The sequence below is a fragment of the Schistocerca piceifrons genome, chromosome 4, assembly GCF_021461385.2.
Source record: "Schistocerca piceifrons isolate TAMUIC-IGC-003096 chromosome 4, iqSchPice1.1, whole genome shotgun sequence".
NCBI lineage: Eukaryota > Metazoa > Arthropoda > Insecta > Orthoptera > Acrididae > Schistocerca > Schistocerca piceifrons.
The window spans coordinates 414,909,755-414,924,795 of record NC_060141.1 but is presented as its reverse complement, the minus strand read 5'-3'; the positions used below and the strand labels follow the sequence as shown (position 1 = coordinate 414,924,795).

General features: G+C 41.0%; 1 protein-coding gene across 1 annotated transcript in view; it reads left to right on the top strand.

The window, feature by feature from the left end:
* LOC124796388 (adenylate cyclase type 2-like) overlaps positions 1-15,041 on the top strand; it is a 179,918-nt gene that overhangs the window by 36,980 nt on the left and 127,897 nt on the right. The window lies entirely within an intron of this gene.

Here is a 15,041-nt window from a genome sequence, read left to right as displayed (position 1 = left end):
GTAGTTGCAAGGAGAGTAGTATGGATGAATGATTGACCTACCATTGGTACATCAGGCAAGATGGTATTGCATATGGCTAAAAGCAAAGGGAAACCACAGCCATAATATTTGTCAAGGACATATAGCTCTACTGTACAGTTTAGTGACAATGGCATCCTCTTGGGTAAAATATTCTGGTAGTACAATAGTCCTCCATTCGTACCTCCTGGGTGGGGACTACTCAGAAGGATGTAGTCATCATCATCAGTGTTCTGCCAAAAGGTAGGTTTTCACATGGTAGCTCTCCAGGCTGTCTGATCTTCTGCCATCCTCTTCAGGTTTGCATAATTTCTGCTTCCCTTTATGTCATCTATCATCTTGTATCTCTTTCTTCCTCTCAGTCTTCTTCCACAAACCAATCCTTCCAAAGCATCTGCTAGCAAGCACTCCCTTCTCAATGAATGTCCCAACCAGTTCTTTTCCCTTTCTCTTACAACCTTTAGCAGACATCTTCACTCACCAACCCTTTCCAACACTCTGTCATTACTCACTCTTTCCACCCAGCTTATTCTCTCCATTCTCCTCCACATCCACATCTCAAATGCTTCTAACCTTTTTTCATCCTCTCATCTCAGCATCCATGTTTCTTCCCCATATAATGCCACACTCCAGACAAAACATTTGCCAAGCCTTTTCCTTAGATCTTTATCTAATTTTCCACATAAGTCTCTCCTCTTTCTGTTGAATGCCTCCTTCACTATGGCAATTCAAGTTTTCACCTCCTGGTGACATCTTAAGTCACCAGAAGAAATATAATTGGTGTGCTGTGAGTCAGAGCATGTAATGTTACACCTCTTATTCTGATAGATTGGTTAGAGAATTTAAAAAAGGGAAATGAGAATTAGAGAAGTGCCGGGGCAAGACGAAAAGCAGATCTGGTCAGGTGCATACAGGGTTATCAACACAATATCAGATATGGTAATGCAGGAATCAGTCTAATAATAAATACGAAAATAGGAATGCAGGTAAGCTTCTATGAACAGCATGGTGAACACATTATAGTACCCAAGATAAACACAAAGGCGACACACACCAAAGTAGATCAAGTTGATATGCCTAGAAGGGCTGCAGATGATGAAGAGACTGACAGAATGTATGAAGAGATAAAAAGAACAAATTTACATAGTAAAGGGAGGTGACAATTTTAATTGCGATGGGGACTAGAATTTGGCAGTAGGAAACATACGAGCAGGAAAAATTGTTGAACTTGCACTAGCATGGAGAGCTATATCTAACCAGTCTTTGCACTGCAGTCCACAACAAAAACAACAACAGGATTATCCATACATATCTCTGAGGATACAGAATGTGACTATGCAAGAGGCACAGCAAAAAGTCATACAACAGTCAGAGAATCTTTCAGAGTTATGATTCATTGCTGTATATCAGTTGTTGAATGCACCACTAAGAGGCTGTAGTGTCAGAGCATGGAGTGCATAGGGCAATGTGTCTGTTTTCATCATTCAGTTTATTCAAGTGTGTCCATTCTGATGGTTAAGTGAAGTTTTTGTTAAGTGTGTAAAATCAATATTCATCTGAGCATCGAATTTTGCAGCTTTGAATTATACATGTTTTCCATTATGATTCTATGCTTTTTGAATGTCATCTATGGTTGCTTGATCTGTCATCATGTGATTCTTATGGAATTACACTAAAGATCATGGATTTGTGAAAAATCTACAAGGAAAGAAGCATGAACAGTTGCAATGTGCATGGCATGAGACAGGAATCATGACACACTTGTCAAACCACAAAGGGCTACTATATTATGCACTTATAAGGTATGTTTGAAATTCCAGTAAAACCCTTATTGACAGGTCTATGTCTGTTTTTTAGTTATCACTAAATCCAGAATTTTTAGGTGCAGTACCTCACACTTTTTAAGAGTTGTAAATAATTTATTCTGCAAAATAAATAAATAAATAAAAATAAACATTTCTGCAATTTTGTTGCACCTTCTTCCAGCTTGAGCACCTGATGATTACTTTTTTCCTTCTTCTGCATCATTAACACTTTCACAACAAATTCTGTTCACACTATTTTTCAGACACACTGAATGTTTGGGTTTTGAATGAAAATGTTTCTCATGCTTCATTTACATCTTTTTGTGTAGAATACTGAAAAGTTCCCACCTACCCCTAAAGCGTTTTCCAGTTGAGTACATTTCCTCTTGATTACATCATCAAGTCACACCATTCCTCCATGCATAGTGAATAACTTCTCATGCTGTTGAGGTTAGGCCCAATATTTAAATTGTTTGTCTGAAGAGAGGCAAACACAAAAGTCTAGGCATCTATTAATTGTTGGCAGTTCAAACGTATGGTGAATAATGCTACCCCTTAGCAAAATAGCAGAAAGAGATGGGAATCAACACCAGGTGCATTCAATGTGTACGCCAGGGGGCCTCATTCAGCATGTTGATGAGACTATTCTGGTAGCCCCTGTCTGACCAAGGTGCAATGAGCAACAGCTTCTGGCACACGTTGGAATAAACAGTGCCCATTTGAAGTCTCTCTGTCTGGTCTCTGAGGTCATTCTTGGATGATTGCAGTGACTAGCAGAGAAGGCTGAGAAGACCAGCCTTGTGCACAGATTTTCAACAAAGCTCACAATCTGCAGCATTGTCCACAGAACAGGTCATGGCCTCCTGGTTCTTAGCCATGTGGATGACTTGAACCAGAAACTCTGAGAGTTCTGTGGCAGGCTAGGCTGTGAGGCTCGTCCACTCTGTAAAGCAGGATAGGTGGTGATCTGTGGCATCTCTGCTGAAGGAGTAAAATGCTGTTGCATGCATAAGTGATTTGGAGCACACCGTTCATTGCACATTGTTGGACATGGGACTCTGCTGCAGATGACACTTTAATGTTCACATGTTGGCCCAATGACATCATGAATTATGTTTGCAGTGGCCACAGGATCATTGAGATTGGACCATGGATCAATGGAAACGTGTTGACTCATTGGATGAATCATGTGTTTGCCGCATCAAGTCAATGGTCGTCTCCCCAAGCGCCGTCACCCACATGAACGGCAGTTCAAAATGTGCACCATGCCACGGACGCAGGTTGCTGGGAGTAGTATTATGCAATGAAGACGTTCTACTGTGCTCACATGAGACCTGTGGGAGTAATTGATGACACACTGACAGCTGCCGTCCATGCTTGATGTCTTCTCCGCCGGCGATGTCACCCTCCAGTAGGATAATAGTCCATGTCTCAAAGGCAGAACTGTGCCACTGTGGCTTGAGGAGAATGATAGTTTACTCTTGTTGATGTACTGGCCACAAAATTCACTTGACATGAATCCAATGGAAACCATATGGGACACTATCAGGTGCCATCACTGCATATGCAAATCAGCGGCCCACTATTTAAGCAAATTAAATTACTTGTGCAAGGACATCTGGTACAGCATAACTTCACAAATCTACAAATAAACTGTCAAATCCATGATATACAGAACTGGTGATGTACAGGGCTATTACAAATGATTGAAGCGATTTCATAAATTCACTGTAGCTCCATTCATTGACATATGGTCACAACACACTACAGATACGTAGAAAAACTCATAAAGTTTTGTTCGGCTGAAGCCGCACTTCAGGTTTCTGCCGCCAGAGCACTCGAGAGCGCAGTGAGACAAAATGGCGACAGGAGCCGAGAAAGCGTATGTCGTGCTTGAAATGCACTGACATCAGTCAGTCATAACAGTGCAACGACACTTCAGGATGAAGTTCAACAAAGATCCACCAACTGCTAACTCCATTCGGCGATGGTATGCACAGTTTAAAACTTCTGGATGCCTCTGTAAGGGGAAATCAACAGGTTGGCCTGCAGTGAGCGAAGAAATGGTTGAACGCGTGCGGGCAAGTTTCACGCGTAGCCCGCGGAAGTCGGCGAATAAAGAAAGCAGGGAGCTAAACGTACCACAGCCGACGGTTTGGAAAATCTTACGGAAAAGGCTAAAGCAGAAGCCTTACCGTTTACAATTTCTACAACCCCTGACACCCGATGACAAAGTCAAACGCTTTGAATTTTCGGCGTGGTTGCAACAGCTCATGGAAGAGGATGCAATCAGTGCGAAACTTGTTTTCAGTGATGAAGCAACATTTTTTCTTAATGGTGAAGTGAACAGACACAATGTGCGAATCTGGGTGGTAGAGAATCCTCACGCATTCGTGCAGCAAATTCGTAGTTCACCAAAAGTTAACGTGTTTTGTGCAATCACACGGTTTAAAGTTTACGGCCCCTTTTTCTTCTGCAAAAAAAACGTTACAGGACACGTGTATCTGGACATGCTGGAAAATTGGCTCATGCCACAACCGGAGACCGACAGCGCCAACTTCATCTTTCAACAGGATGGTGCTCCACCGCACTTCCATCATGATGTTCGGCATTTCTTAAACAGGAGATTGGAAAACCGATGGATCGGTCGTGGTGGAGATCATGATCAGCAATTCATGTCATGGCCTCCACACTCTCCCGATTTAACCCCATGCGATTTCTTTCTGTGGGGTTATGTGAAAGATTCAGTGTTTAAACCTCCTCTACCAAGAAACGTGCCAGAACTACGAGCTCGCATCAACGATGCTTTCGAACTCATTGATGGGGACATGCTGCGGCGAGTGTGGGAGGAACTTGATTATCAGCTTGATGTCTGCCGAATGACTAAAGGGGCACATATCGAACATTTGTGAATGCCTAAAAAAACTTTTTGAGTTTTTGTATGTGTGTGCAAAGCATTGTGAAAATATCTCAAATAATAAAGTTATTGTAGAGCTGTGAAATCGCTTCAATCATTTGTAATAACCCTGTATTGCATTCCAAAGATAGCCAACAAGTTATTAAGCAGGTGGTCATAATCTTTTGGCTCATCAGTGTATATCAGTGATCTTGCAGACAGTATTTATAGTAACCTTAGATGTTTTACAGATGATGCAGTTATCTACAATGAAATACAGTCTGAATGGAACTGTAAAAATGTTCTCCCTTGATAAGATTTCGAAACAGTGCAATGATTGGCAGCTTGCTTAAATGTTCAAAAATGGAAAACTGTGCATTTCATAAAAAAACACACACACACACACACACACACACACAAATCCACAAATATAATATTAGTGAATGACATTTGGAATCTGTAAACTTGTACAAATACTTGGGTGCAACACTTAGGAGGGACATGAAATTGAACAATCACATAGGCTCAGTTGTGGGTAACACAGGCAGCAGATTTTCAGTTTATTGGTAGAATACTAGGGAAATGCAACCAGTCTACAAAGGAAACTGCTCACACAACACACACGTGATCCATCCTAAAATACCCCTCCAATGTGTGAAATACATACCAATTAAGACTGGCAGGGAACGTTGAACACATACAGAGAAGGGCAGCACAAATTCTCACAGGTTTGTATGACATGGGAGAGTGTCACTGAGATGCTAAAATAACTTAATTGGCAGACTCTTGAGGATAAATGGAAATTGTTGCAAGTAAGTCTACCGACAAAATTTCAATAATCAGCTTTAAATGCTGGCTCTAGGAGTATACAACAACCCTCGGCTTTAAATGCTGGCTCTAGGAATATACAACCCCCTACCTATTGCTCCCATACAGATCATGAGGATGAGATCAGATTATTTACACCATGCAGAGAGGCATTTAAACAGTCATTTTTACCACGCTCCATACATGAATGGAACAGTAAAAAGCCTAATAACTGGCACAGTGGGACATAGGGACGTACCCACTGCCATGCACTTCACAGTGGTTTGCAGATTATAGACGTAGATGTAGAAATGCTCATACATCCCACCAAGAAAACTCATTGGGTGTCCTGTTTGGCACTTGTAAGCCTAGAAACTCATCTGGTGTCTCCTCGTCACCCTCCTCTTCTTCTATCATATGTTCGTTTCCAGAAAGAGAGGAAAGACATTTGGAAATATGTTTACTTTCTAGTGATTTATTTTTGTTGGAAAACTTTCTGTTCATGTCTTAGCTGTTGATGCAACAGATATAAGAGAAGTATCATAATGCTTTACATGAAAATATTTTGAACCTTATCAGAAAGTGAAGAAATAAACTTAACTGGTAATAGACACCAATAATTCTCACATCAGCATGAATAATAAACCAAACTAGATAAATAAAAATGAAATAACATGTGCAAGAGAAAACTGATGAAAGACAAATAAAACCTGTAAGCAAATCAACCACAAAAAAGAAAAATACAAAATATATTGTTGTGACAGTGCCACGAGATTTAAAAGTGCCGCTACGTCAGTACGCGAACACGGTGATAGAGGCGCTCTGCAGCTCGGCCGAGCGCGGGAGCGCCACCTGGCTATGAACGGCGCCGGCCGCATGTCACGGCACAGCAGTTGAGTGACAGATACGGAGTTGGTAGCATGTAATCCACTATTGTTTCTACGTTTGTATATCCACGCAATTTATTACTGATTAAAGGTTATAACATATATATATTCTCATCTCTATTATTTACGCAAATAATTTTAAAACTGAAAATTCATGACAAAGCAAGCTATGTCTGTTCTAACCATGTTCACTATGCTGACTGGTTGCAGGATACTCTCAAGTGGCCACTCTGAGCAAATGCAGCTCGAGATTCAATACATGAAACATATACTGGCGATTGTAGAATGTGCAGATTATAGTGCTCTTCTGCTTGTTTAATTTCCCTTGTCTGTCTGCACTCATGATAGTGATATCCAAAATGAATGCTGCATAACATTTTTAAACAGTTTGGCAATTGTGGTATTTAGGTAAACAGGTCTTTTGTAAGGCACAGCATTTGCAACATCTTAACCCTTAACAGTAGTCACTTGGTCATGTAATATGAGGTGTGATTGGAAAGTTTTAAGACTGGGTTTGTAATTGTACAATGGTTGTACTTACAGTATACTGTGATGCATCTCCTTCAAAATAGTCCCCTTATGACTGAACACACCAACTCCAATGATGTTTCCACTTTTGGAAACATTCCTAGACATTTTTTTTCCTGAAGTGTGTTAAGGACGGTCTCTGTATTTGCCTGGATGTCTTCAGTCAAGTCAAATTGCTTCCCTTTCAGTGAAAATTTCAGTTTAGGAAACAGGTAGAAGTCTGCAGGGGCCAAATCAGGGGAATATGGCGGTTGTGGAAGCACAGGAATTTTGAATTTGGTCAAAAATTCAATGATGGAGGAGGCAGGATGAGCCAGAGCATTGTCATGGTGTAGCACCCAACTCCTGTCTTTCCACAATGCAGGTCTTTCCTTCTGCACCTTTTTGCACAAATTCTCAAGGACACATTTGTAGTATTCCTGGTTAACTGTCTGTCCCCCAGGGGTAAATTCATGGTACAAAGTACTGGTAGAATTGAAAAAAATCACCAACATTGTCTTCACCTTCAAACGACTTTGCCATGCTTTTTTTGGTCGTGGTGAACCTGGAGTCTTCCATTGCGAAGACTGCACTTTGGTTTGAGGGTCATATCCATATACCAATGGTTCACCACCTGCAATTACCCTATTTAACAAATCTGGGTCTTTTTAGACCAATTAATCAGTTCTTGGCACACTTGGAGTCGGTATTGACTCTGGTCACTTGATAACACTTTTGGAATGAATTTTGTGGACACTGGATGCAGGTTCAGACCTTCAGTTAAAATTGACTGAACTGCATAGAAACTTAAATTAATCTCATCATCCATCTCCCTAATTGTAAGCCTATGATCAGAACACACTAAGTCATGAACATTCACAACATTTTCATTCATTTTTGAGGTGGAAGGATGGCCGGACTGTGGTTCATCTTCAAGTGATTCGCAGCCATTTTTAAATCTGTTGAACCAGACAAAAACATTTGACTGGCTGATAGAATTATCTCCAAAACCTGTTTTTAATAGTTTGTAAGTCTCAGAAGCTGATTTCTCAGTTTTAAAACAAAATTTCACACAAACTCGTTGCTCCATTTTTATGTCCATTTTTACACAGACAGAATCCGGCAACACACCCTAACAGACCCATGCTCAACCAGCTGCCACAATGAACTGAATTAAGGAAACACAGTTTCCTGTCAGAGGGTGTTCAAGGACAAGGCAATGCCTCACTCCCCACCCTCCGTGTACCTGCCCACCAAACTAATAAGCAGTAGTGGATCCATTCTTAAAACTTTCCAGTCAAACCTCATACAGGGTGTCCCAGAAATGTTGTGATCAACCTCAAGGGGTTATAGAAGGTGTCTTGAGGAACAAACTGAGGATAGGAACCTTTGTCCAGAAACGTCATCCAACAATGCTACATAATGTTAAAATTATAGGCACTAGTGCCAGCCACTAGGCCATCCCTTTGGCAGCTAATGTGACTTTGATCATGACTGACTGCCACGATCACCAGTGGAGAAGATGGAGCTAGCTGATGTATTAACAGGCCTCATCTGCAGTTTATTGATCTCCTATATACTGAAAAACATTGGAGATTTTAGAGAGTTCCAAGAGAAAAATAAACTGCAGATGGAACCTGTGCTCAAAACCATCATCCATCAGAGCAACAGAGTACTACATATGTAGGAGAGACAGTCTTTCGATAGAGCAGCTAGCTTCACCTTCTCCACTGGTGATCGTGGCAATCAGTCATGATCACTGGATAACAAATAACATAGTGAGACATTCCAGCTGTGGTCAATCAGTGTACAAAGTCAGGTTTGCTGCTGAATTACTGGCCTGGTGGCAGGCATTGGCACCTATAACTTCAACACTCTGTAGAATCATCACTTGATGTTTCTGGACACGGTGTTCTGTCCTGGATTTGTTCCTCAAGACACCCTCTATAACCCCTCAAAGTTTGTCACAACATTTCTGGGACACCCAGTCTAAGGCCCTAGTTTTCATTTAGATATTATGTTGTACATGAACTATGTCATATATGACTTCATATGCGGAGTAGTAATCTGATTTATATGCCATGTCAAATATGATAAATCATATCCGTATATGCTTGAAAATAAGATAAATGTTGAAATCAGCTGATTGCACAATTAATAAAGAATACTACAGCCTACTATGGACCATGTTCTCCTTCACAAAATTCACAAGAGCTGACTCCACATGTCACATGCAATTTGTGAATAAATGTTCAGACTGCAAAGTCTACAACATATATCATCACAACTCCCTATAAAAACTTTATAGGTCCTCTAAGTTTCATATGCAAAATAATTCAAGTCCTCTCATGAACTGGGCTCATGAAATAATCCAAGTACCAATACTTGCACTATGTGGCCACTTGCTACCCAGAAAGCATGTTAAACACAAACTTCATAATCTCATATACTGAAGACAGAACTCCTGACTGTTCCAAAGCCTAAACACCCTGTTTGTAACTTTGTGTTCTGCAGATCGAGCTCACTTCCTTCTCAAATTCTGTTAGCTTGCTTGCATTGGCTACCACTGTGGTCTCTTCCTTAACATGCTGCTCCATCCTGGTGACTCACATTACATTTCAATTTAATAACACAGATTTACTGAAATGCAGATAAGGAAATTGTTTCTCATAAATTATTTATTGCTAGCCTAATGTAGTCTCTGATAGTGATTCAGAATCCCCACCCAGCCTGAGTATTGATATGGAGGACAGGTCAGAGATACTCGGGCTTCATGCCCGAGCCGCAGCTTGCTCCTGTGAGTGGCACCGCTGCAGCTGCAAACATATGTATGTCTACATCTACATGACTACTCTGCAATTCACACTTAAGTTCATCAAACCACTTTCCCACTATTGCTCTAATGTTCCACCCTCAAACAGAGCACAGGGAAAACAATTACTTAAATTTCTTTGTAAGCCCATTTCTCTTATTTTATTATGATTATCATTTCCTCCTATGTAGGTGGGCATCAACAAACTATTTTTTTTCTTTTGGAGGCGAAAGTAGGTAATTGAAATTTCTTGAAAAGATCTCTCCACATAAAAAAATGCCTTTGTTTCAATGATTGCCACCCCAACTCAAGTATCATATCCATGACACTCTCTCCCCCAATTTCACAACAGTACAAACAACTGCCCATCTTTGAATGTTTTCAGTGTCCTCCATTAAACACACCAGGTAAGGATCTGCTACCATACAGCAATACTTTAGCAGAGGATAGAGAAACATAGTGTAGGCAGTCTCTTTAAGGGATCTCTTGCACCTTCTAAGTGTCCTCTCAATAAAAAGCTGTCTTAGATTCACCTTCCCCACAACATTATCTACATCATTGTTCCATTTAAGTTTGTAAATGTTATTCCTAAGTATTTAGTTGTATTGATAGGCTTCATATCTGTGTCATTATCATGTGCCCAAAATTTAATGGACTCATTTTAGAACTCATGTAGATGACGTCCACTTTCCAATATTTAGAACCAACTGCCACTTTTCACATCATACAGATAGATATCTTATCTAAATCATTTTGCAGTTGATTGGTTTTGATCTTCTGATGGCTTCATTAGACAGTAAATCCCAGCATCATCTGCAAACAATGTAAAAGGGCTGCTTAGATTGTCTCCTAAGTCTTTTATATAGATTAGGAACAACAGATGGCCTGTAACACTTCCCTGGGGAAACACCAGATATCACTTCCATTTTACTCAATGACTATCATCAATTACTATGAACTGTGACCTTTCTGACAGCAAATCATGAACCCGGTCACACAATTGGGATGATACTACAAGGGCATGCAATTTTATTAGAAAGTGCTTGTGAGGAATGGTACAAAATTCTTCTGAGAGTTCATAAATACTATATAAATTTGAGATCTCCTATTGATAGCACTCATTACTTCATGATAAAAAAAGAGCTAGTTGTGTTGCACAAGAGCTGTGTTTCCTGAATATGTGCTACGTTTCACCAGAGTGTTTTCTTCAAGGTAATTCATAATGTTCGTCCATATGTTCCAAAATTCTACTGAAATTCAACGTTGGTGATGTGGGTCTGTAATTCAGCGAATTACACTTATTCCCTGTTTTGAGTACTGGTGTGACCTGTGCAACATTCCAGTCTTTGGATATGGATCTTTCATCAAGCAAGCAGTTTTAAATGACTGCTAAGTATGGAGCTATATGTCAGCATATTCTGAGGGGGATCTAACTGGTATACAATCTGGACAGGAAGACTTGTCTTTATTAAGTGATTCAAGTAGCTTCACTGCACAGAGAAAATCTACTCTTAAGTTACTCATATTAGCAGCAGTTGTTGATCTGACTTCAGGAATATTAACTTCATCAGTTTTGGTGAATAGCATCTCCAGATTGTCTTTTTTTCACAATTTCGGGGAAAAATATTTTTTTGAAGGAAATTTTGGGGAAACTGAAAACTTGGAGACATTTTTGGGGAAAAAAATTCTGGTACCAGGGAAATTTGAAAAGTATTTTACTTACCTAGTCATACTACTAATGCCACTCTGATATTTTAGTTCAAACAACACATTTAATTTTCTAGCTGTTCACTTGATGTCTGTCTCTCTTCAATGCAATCGACACACCTTGCTTTTATGGAAGATGTCAGACTTACCACAGTGATACCTCTCTGTAACATATCTATGATGTGTACATGTCCAGTTTTGACCATTTAGGACGTCTATTGACCTTTGCGGTCATATCGAGTCCTGAGAAGATGCCATATTTTATTTCGTCATTTTAGGTGAAACTTGTATTGATAGGTTTTATATAATAATATATTCCTATGAATATATACTGCTTCAAATATTTATGATCTCTCAAATGCACTTCTGTATTGCTATGAATTGTTATAATTAGATGTAAGGTAATGACAGATATGCGGTTAACAGTGTTCAGGAGGTGTAAGTGACAAACAGTCATGGATTCTGCGTGTTCACAGCAACAGTGGTTTTGAGCTGTGAAGTGAAATGTTGCTGGTCCACTAATAGTAAATCAGTAGAATAATGGAAAAAAAGCATAAAGACAGCAAATGTACCATCTGAGTCAGGGGTCAGTCCACCGACATGAGTGCGCTGGAAAATACATTGCCCTGACACATGCCAATCAGTCTTTGCTGATGCACTGAAGCCTTAGATTTCCACTATTGATTAGTGCAGAGTGTTGAACCATTCCTGTATCAATTTTGATTCAAACTGCTTGCAGGACTGTTTGTGTACACTTATGACAATTTTTCCCATAATGTGGACTTTGATTTTGGCTAGCTTTTTACTTTGTGATGTCTGTCATCACCAACATCAGGATCCACCCATCGTTTCACCATTCTTACCAACTGTCTGAGTGGTCGTAAAGTATGTTCTTCCTATGCAGAATAAAATAAAATACCTGAGACATAAGTAATCTGAACATTTCCAACATTAAGTAATGATGTTGAATTTAAGAAAAATGTGGCCAAGTATTGCATGCTCTGGTGTGTGCATTCAAATTTTGTGGGTTTGTTTTTGAGGAAATTTCATCTCCATAAACTTAACAACAATTTGTCGCTGAGTAATTCACTACAAGTTTTAATAAAACCATTCTTTAGCACATGCAATGTAAAATCATCATCAGTATTCTCTCGGAACACATTTCCTTATTTTCTCTGCAGGAAGAAATTTCAAGGATTTACTGCTAGCTCTGAGTAACACATAATACCACAAAACAGTGTTCAAGTCAGTGATCTCAGTAATTTCTGCTTGTAGACTTTTTCGTTCTATATAACTTGTATGACGAGCAACATCATGGTTGAAGTTTAATGCTTGCCACTGATGTGTCAGATTGTGGCATTTGTGCCATGCTGTCCCACAAATATACCAAAGGCATCGAACAGCCCATTGCATTTGCATATAAAACATTAAATGCGGTGCACAGAACTTATTCACAAATAGACAAAGAAGCTCTGGCTATCATATACAGCATCAGGTAGTTTCACTTACATCTCTCTGGTATTAAGTGTCAACTGATCATCAGTCACAGAGCCCTCATTTCATTGTTCAGTCCCCATTCAAAACTTCCTGATAAGATCACACAGCAGTTGCAATAGTTGGAGTTGTTCCTACACCTAAATGATCCATTATCAGCCATCATACAGTACTCAAACATTGACACATTTTTCTGCTTGCTGTATAGCCCAGAAGCAGAATTTAACAGGCACTGTGTTTTGCCTTAAACATAAATCAGCAACACATCCTCAGTGAATTCCTGACTATGGTGTGTGAAGTAGCAGCAGAAACAGGCCATTATCTGTTACTCCATAGGGGATTATCTGGTATGTGGTATGGTTGTCTAGAGTGTCTGTCTACGGGCACTGACCTGGAATGGCACACCTACTTTTCATTGCGGCACAGGCTGTACATCACTGATGGTGTCATTTCGTTAAATACGAATGATTCCAAAAGATGGTTGCTAGTTCTTTGCACACTCTGCCCCAGCGTACCAAAACTCCTCCACACTGCACATTGGGGAATGAGCAGAATGAAGGCAATAGTGCGCCATCATGTGTATTGCCCTGGTGTTGACACCGCCATAGAAAACACTGTCTGGAAGTGCAGACCTGTACCCAAAATCAGTCAGCCTCAGCACAGTGTTTCAATTCTTGGGCATATGCTGACCACTCCTGACAAAGAGTGCATGTTGATTTCATCAGACCATTCCAAGGAGCAATGTGGTTGCTAGTTGTTGACGCCCTCCCTAACTTTCCATATGTGGCATGGATGGATACCATCACCACAGAAGCTACCACTCATGCCCTCTCATCTCATATTTGCAACAGTCAGGGTGCTTTCCACTCTGGTTTCTGGCGTATCGGCCGCCGCACAGCAGCCGTCAACTCAGCGCGGTGTGTTGCACACAGCGAGTACCGCTGGCGCCACACACGATGTCAACAACTGGTGCAAGTGAACGCGTCATCGCAGGGTTAGGGGCAGCGTACACACCACTATCGATACGGATTACCCTGGCGGCGCTGCCCTTGCCATCAGAGTGAGCAACCGTGTAAGGGTGCCATCTACCAACACTCTGATTGGCTGGACCTGCAGATTGAAGCGAGCTCCCTGAGCCCGTTTAACTTGTTCAATCTTCACCGATGACTGTGTTACTACCCGGCTGCTGGATGTGCGACAACCGAATCACACTGTGGCCTCCCTGGCTGGAAACTTGCGACGCGTCAGTATCGACTGGCTGGCAGTGGTTTGGACTTGTATTCTCTACTAGTGACTCTGATTTCTCCTTGGCACTACAGCCAGTGAAGTGTTGTGTAGTCGAACTTAAGTTTTGTTTTGAGTGACAGAAGGTCAAATAAATTTGGTTATCATGGAATATTTGTTGTGTTATAGTGCGGACATAACCCAACAGTTTCTGACAATGGCTCTCAGTTCATGGCACTGCATTTCAGGATTTTTATGAACACAATGGCATTGAGCACCTGACCACTGGCCCTTTCTACCCACCATCCAATTTGGAAGCCAAGCAGATGATCAGAACCATCAAAATTCAGATGCATGAGTTAGTGACAGCTCACTCTGAAGAAGCACTTGACAATTTCTTCACTATCTACCACCCCCGTAAATGGACATAGCCTGACCAAAATTTCACATGAGCACAAACCCTGCCCCCTTTCAATCTGCTGTGCCCAACTGTGGGGGCTCCCATGTCTGGGCTCATACTTTTGGCTAGGACCCCTGGTGGACCCAAGGCATCGTATCTGCAATAGGGGGCAGCAAATGTTTGAGGTTGCAGTTGGCCAGGAGCATCTAGGCAGGCATTGAAATCAATTCTGGCCACAATAGGACGTACACCCTCTCCCCCTCCCTCAGTTGTCGACAGTGCAAGATCTATGCAACCATCGCTGGGAGAAGCCTGTCCAGCGGCCTGCTTGCTACCATTACAACTGCTGCCCTTGTGTTAGGCATCAACAGAGTGTTGACAATGACTATCAATGGGATCTACTTTGAGCCACTACCAGCTCCCACCAGCACCATCGACCCCCTTGCCACACTACTGATGGAGGACGAGTGTTTTTGGATTGCAG